Raw genomic sequence first — 7,041 nt, 5'->3', positions numbered from 1 at the left:
CATAGACTTTCATAGGGAGATGGAATGCCCATAGAGAATAATGGAACAAAATATTTCATAGTGACAAAATCTTTAGAGTTAGACATATCAATTACATCTTTAGGAAACCTACTTTTCAATATCAGTGGCAATGTTTAATATTGAGATGATGTAGGATTATTATTGTTTTTTATGGAATGACAAAGGTGAATGACCGAAGGAATGTCCATAGAGTATAATGGGAAGCAAAGTGTGACCTGGAGTCAGAACCAACTTATCAGATGAATCCTTAGCAGACATTCTCTCCATGTTCAATGGCAATGTTTAATATTGAGATGAAGTGGGAGGTGTTTACATGCGGTGGGCACAATACTTCGTGTCCGCGGCACAGTTGATCTGATTTGTAAGGATCCCTCTTTCCGGACGCTACACATTCAGGCCAATAGGGAAGCGACGCAAACGCCGCACAACTGCGCGCAATGCATGCGGTTGCTGCACATTTGTCACCAATAAGGGGTATGAAGAGTCCCAGCATCACTTTCTCACCGCCTGTCAGAATAACTGGAGAGTGACCTGAACACGGATCGGCTTCAGAGATAAGAAAGATTCAGACACATGTTTAAATCTTCCTTTAGGCTTGTTTCACATGGATGCCTCCGTGGAACAGAATCCGCTTGCTCCGCTGATTCCCGCTGAGCAGGCATATGACAGGTCAGAGATGGACACAATCCCACCATCCACTTCTCTATGGGGAAATCGAGAGATTACAGCTGTTTTCTATGGAATGACAGATAAATGATAGAAAGGAATGCCCATAGAGTATAATGGGAAGCAAGATGTGACCTGGAGGCAGATCCATTTTATTAAGAGGGATTATTATTGGATTCTAAGCAATGACAAGGGTGAATGACAGAAAGGGCTGCCCAGAGACTATAATGGAAAGCATGGGAGTCAGAACCATTAGATGTATAAGAATAAAACATTAGCTGGCATACTCTCCAAAAAAAATTGCACCTGTTACAAATTAAATTTTTGCGTATGTTCGATTTTCAGCATTCCGTAAAAAGGCAGAATTTTAAATTTACAAGAATGTGTTACTTATCTGTCATTCACCTTTGTACTTCCTTAGAAAACAATAATAATCCCTTTTAATCGCAATTTTAAACATCACCACTGAAAGTGGAGATTATGTCTGCCAAGGATCTATTTGGTATGTTAAATGTTTCTGACTCAAGGTCACACTTGTTTCCTATTATACTCTATGGGCATTCCTTTCTGTCATTCACCCTTGTCATTCCATAGAAAACAATAATAACCTCGCTTCATCTCAAAAATAAAACTTTGCCATTGAACATGGAGAGTATGTCTGCTAAGGATTCATCTGATATGTTGAATGGCTTTGATTCCAGGTCACATCTTCCTTCCCATTATACTCTATGGGCATTCCTTTCTATCATTTATCTGTTCATCCATAGAAAACAGCTGTAATCCCAAATAATCTCATTTTACTATCTGCTACTCTATTTGAGGAACACCTGTGGAAAAGTATAAATCACAATGTCTCTAAGATTTGCCTGCAACTTAGTTTATATTTTGCTACCCATTATACCTTATGGGCATTCCTTTCTGTCATTCACCCTTGTCGTTTCATAGAAAACAATGCTAATCCCTCTTGATCTCAATTATAAACATTGTCGCTGAACATGTCTGCTAAAGATTGATCTGATATGTTGAATAGTTCTGACTCCAGGTCACATCTTTCGTCCCATTATACTCTATGGGCATCCCTTCTGTCTCTTATTTTTACCATTCCATGGAAAACAATGTTAATCCCACTTCATCTCAACATTAAACATTGAGACTGAACATGGAGAGAATGTCTTCTAAAGATTGATCTGGTATGACTAATGGTTCTGACTCCAGGTCACATCTTGCTTCCCATTATACTCTATGGGCATTCCCTTCTGTCATTCACCCTTGTCATAACATAGAAAACAATAATAATCCCTCTTAATCGCAATTTTTAACATCACCACTAAAAGTGGAGAGTATGTCTCCCAAGGATTTATTTGGTATGTTGAATGGTTCTGACCCCAGGTCACATCTTGATTCCCAATATACTCTATGGGCATTCCTTTCTATCATTTATCTGTCATTCCATAGAAAACAGCTACAGTTGTGCTCATAAGTTTATATACCCTGGCAGAGTTTATGATTTCTTGGCCATTGTTCAGAGAATATGAATGATAACGCGGTTAGTGTTTGGCTGAAGACATTTATTATCAATGAACTGTGTTTACTCTTTTTAAATCATGGGTAAGAGAGGGGGCTGAGAGAGAGGGGGGGGGGGGGCTGAGAGAGAGAGGGGGGGCTGAGAGAGAGAGGGCTGAGAGAGAGAGGGCTGAGAGAGAGAGGGCTGAGAGAGAGGGCTGAGAGAGAGAGGGCTGAGAGAGGGAGAGGGCTGAGAGAGAGAGGGTGCTGAGAGAGAGAGGGGGCTGAGAGAGAGGGCTGAGAGAGAGAGAGAGGGGTGCTGAGAGAGAGAGGGGGGCTGAGAGAGAGAGAGGGGGCTGAGAGAGGGGGCTGAGAGAGAGAGGGGGGCTGAGAGCTGAGAGAGAGGGGGGCTGAGAGAGAGAGGGGGGCTGAGAGAGAGAGAGGGCTGAGAGAGAGAGGGATGAGAGAGAGGGCTGATAGAGAGAGGGCTGAGAGAGAGAGGGCTGAGAGAGAGGGGGGCTGAGAGAGAGAGGGGGCTGAGAGAGAGGGCTGAGAGAGAGGGCTGAGAGAGAGAGGGATTAGAGCAAGAGGGCTGAGAGAGAGGGGGCTGAGAGAGAGAGAGGGGGCTGAGGGAGGCTGAGAGAGAGGGCAGAGTGAGAGAGGGCGGAGAGAGAGGGCTGAGTGAGAGATGGCAGAGAGCGAGAGAGGGCTGAGAGAGGGATGGCAGAGAGAGAGGGCTGAGTGAGAGAGGGCAGAGAGAGAGGGGGCTGAGAGAGAGGGGGAGGGCAGAGAGATAGAAGGCAGAGAGAGAGAGGGCTGAGAGAGAGAGGGCAGAGAGAGAGAGGGCTAAGAGAGAGAGAGGGCTGAGAGAGAGAGGGAGGGCTGAGAGAGAGAGGGAGGGCTGAGAGCGAGAGAGGGCTGAGAGAGAGGAAGGACAGAGAGAGAGGGGGCTTAGAGAGAGGGGGCTGAAAGAGAGAGGGGGCTGAAAGAAAGAGGGGGCTGAAAGAGAGAGGGGGCTGAGAGAGAGGGCTGAGAGAGAGAGAGGGCTGAGAGAGAGAGAGGGATTAGAGCGAGAGGACTGAGAGAGAGAGAGGGCTGAGTGAGAGACGGCAGAGAGAGAGAGGGGGCTGAGAGAGAGAGGGATGGCAGAGAGAGAGGGCTGAGTGAGAGAGGGCAGTGAGAGAGGGGGGCAGAGAGATAGAGGGCACAGAGATAGAGGGCAGAGAGAGAGAGGGCAGAGAGAGAGAGGGCTGAGAGAGAGAGGGAGGGCTGAGAGAGAGAGGGAGGGCTGAGAGCGAGAGAGGGCTGAGAGAGAGAGAGGGGGCTGAGAGAGAGAGGGAGGGCTGAGAGCGAGAGAGGGCTGAGAGAGAGAGAGGGGACTGAGAGAGAGAGAAAGAGAGAGGGGGGCTGAGAGAGAGAGTGAGGGCAGAGAGAGAGAGAGGGCTGAATGAGAGTGGGGTTTGAGAGAGGGGAACACAGAGCAAGGGGAGCTAAGAGAGACAGGGGGCTGAGAGGAGAGTGAGGGGGGAGATGAGAGAGAGACCGCTAGCTCTGTCCCTATCTGCAGTCCCTGCTCTGTCCCCCTGTCCCAGTCTTTGCAGTTAGTCAGCAGGTAGTCAGTGTATGATCGTGTCAAGTACCTTCCATGCCAGTCTCCATCCTTGATACAGGGGAGCTCTCTGCTCTGTTCCATCCATGGCTCCCTTGCCACCTGCGCTTCCCACCTGTCTGGGCCACCAGTCAGCCTCTTCTTTGGTCCTCAATGTTGAAGAGGAGGTTTGAGGAGTCCAGGCTCCGAAAGCCACCGGATACTCGCGGGTCAAGAAGGCGGTGAAGCTCTTCTCTCCCTTGCGTGCTCCCAGTCCTGTAAACTTCCCTGCAGAGGCTACGAGACTGCCCACTTACTCGTGCACATAGATTCCCGCACCTTGCCGCTGCTTGTTGCCGCGCTCTCACTGCCACGAACTTGGACTCTCTCGCGTGCCCACAGAGATGGCTCTGTGGACCATGCCATAGGTTCCCATCACTGATATAGATATATATACAGCATCTCACAAAAGTGAGTACACCCCTCACATTTTTGTAAATATTTTATTATATCTTTTTATGTGACAACACTGAAGAAATTACACTTTGCTGCAATGTAAAGTAGTGAGTGTACAGCTTGTATAACAGTGTAAATGTGCTGTCCCCTCAAAATAACTCAACACACAGCCATTAATGTCTAAACTGCTGGCAACAAAAGTGAGTACACCCCTAAGTGAAAATGTTCAATTTGGGCCCAAATGTTTCAAATATGTAAATATTTTGTTTGGCCACAATTATTTCCAGCACTGCCTTAACCCTCTTGGGCATGGAGTTCACCAGAGCTTCACAGTTTGCCACTGGAATCCAATTCCACTCCTCCACGATGACATCACGGAGCTGGTGGATGTTAGAGACCTTGCGCTCCTCCACCTTCTGTTTGAGGATACCCCACAGATGCTCAAGGGGGTTTAGGTCTGGAGACATACTTGGCCAGTCCATCACCTTTACCCTCAGCTTCTTTAGCAAGGCAGTGGTCGTCTTGGAGGTGTGTTTGGGGTCGTTATGTTGGAATACTGCCCTGCGGCCCAATCTCTGAAGGGAGGTGATCATGCTCTACTTCAGTATGTCACAGTACATGTTGGCATTCATAGTTCCCTCAATGAACTGTAGCTCTTGATAAGGTTGGAAATAATAGGTTAGAGTTCTACTTAAAATAGTTTTTAATTTCTTTGCATAAATGTGTGCGTGTCAGTATATGTTGTAAGACTAGCTTAAGTCTTTCCAGATGTGTAAGACCAGCGTGATGTATGTTGAAATTATACTGCTTGTTACCTTATATGGAAATTTGCTCTTACTGATGCTTGTGTAACCAAGCCTTATAAAAAGCCCCAATAAAGAGCCGACAAGGCAGTTGACAGTCCGGGACCTTTAAGGCTCGGATCTGATATACAGAAACTCTTGATTCTGTGTCTTACTTCTTTAATAGAGCTAAATTTGGCAAAGCAATATAAACTAGAGGCAATTCAGTTGAAAACTGCACCTAACATTTCTGGCGCCCGGAAGCAGGGACACACCGATGACACTACAAGAGGTGGATGAATTGGACTGACGGAACAAAAGGACAGGCATTCCGGGAACCACAGATTGAAAACCTGCGCAGGTAAGAAAAAGCTTTATTTTTCTTATATTCTGTGCTCCCCTGATTTGTGCCTATCCGTTCTGTCAGTTACGGTTCTCCTGGTTTTAAAACACCAGCCTCTGTAGTGGTGAGTCTAGAATTACTGCATATTTTGGTTTATATTGCTGGAATTATTTGTTGTTTGTTGTCTGTCTGTCTTGTTGAGAAAGTGAATGAGCCTTGTCAAGGATGGTATGAGTTAGAAGGGGATTGCCGAACTAAGCAACGGAATGCGCCCTTACCTCACTCACATGAGTTTTGGGGGTCTGACGCTTATGCTTAACCTCACATCTAACTCATAAACCATAGACGGGTTGAAAGTATAAGCCCTGTCTGCTCCATAAAGCAGGGATAAGAGTGTATGAGAGGGATCCCAGATACGGGGGGGGAATAAGGTCTCCATAAGCCCGGAGATCTAGTCGGATACCTGGTCACTTAAAGGAATGCTTGTATATGTTGTAGCTGCCATTCTGGTCATAATATTTGTTAGTTGGCTAGCATATAAAGTAATTCGATTTCAGATCCGGAGAGGTTTTTAGTATTCCGGCACCCTAGGAGGAAGGCAACGAGGAACTAGTGTAGCTTTTTTAGTATTTAGTACTGTACACTAAGTGTCCCACACGCTACCTAGGCACGGACTGTCAGAATGGGCCAGCAGAACACGAAACCCCGTCAGGGAATTGTGGTGCATTATACGGTGCCACAGATAATTAAAAACATCTATGGGAAAGATGAAGCATAGGACTTAAAGGATGTCCTTCGTAAATTTAAGGTGAAAGGAGCAGCGGGTTTAGACCCGGATGTATGGAGTGAAATAAAAAGGGACAGACAAGGAGAGGTGTTAGAGAAGCAATGGATGCGTCAGGTTCAATGCTTAATTAAGGTCTCAAATAGAGCAAAAGAAGAGGGGTGGAAATATAATCCAGATTGTGATGGTTGGGATATGAAAGACAGAAGAACAAAAAAAAAAAAAAAAAAATGTTGAAATTTTAAATAATCTTAGTTCAATCATCCCACCCCCATATACTGACATAGAACGTAAACCACACAAGATATATCCTGTACTTGAGGGTAGAGGATGGGTTTGTCAGGTTTGTAGAGCACAAAAATCTCATTCAGAAACTGTAGCCCCCGTACATACTGATACACGCATTATAGCAAAGCCAGCTGCTTTCTGTAGATTTGTGACACAGTTAATGAATACACATGAAGCAACCTGGCAGGATGGGGAGGATTTATGCAGACATAAAATGACTCTGACCCTGTTTAACCAGTTTATGACCGACCTGCAGACTGAGCTGAGGGGGATGGCAATTTAGAGGCAGGACACGTCAGACACATAGACTCAAGGGCTCCTTTTATTGCTAGATTAGAAGCTTTCTGTCAGGCAAAACAACAAGAGAGGGGGTCAATATCACTCATGAAACAAATGCTAGGACAGACTGTATCGGAATTTTACTTATCTATGGAAAGTATGATGGCAGATGAGGGATTGGATTTGGCTCTGCCAGTCACGATCTGAGCCTTCAATAGACAGTTTATGGAAGGATTAATTCCACAGATAAGTGAAAGACTGAAAGCCTGCATACCACCCTTAATTTGTTGCGATTTTTGGCAGAAAAAGGTTGCAAGGTTAATAAGAAAAA

This window comes from Aquarana catesbeiana, linkage group LG01 (assembly GCF_042186555.1).
Source record: "Aquarana catesbeiana isolate 2022-GZ linkage group LG01, ASM4218655v1, whole genome shotgun sequence".
Taxonomy (NCBI): Eukaryota; Metazoa; Chordata; class Amphibia; order Anura; family Ranidae; genus Aquarana; species Aquarana catesbeiana.
Note: the sequence above shows the minus strand (reverse complement) of the source record.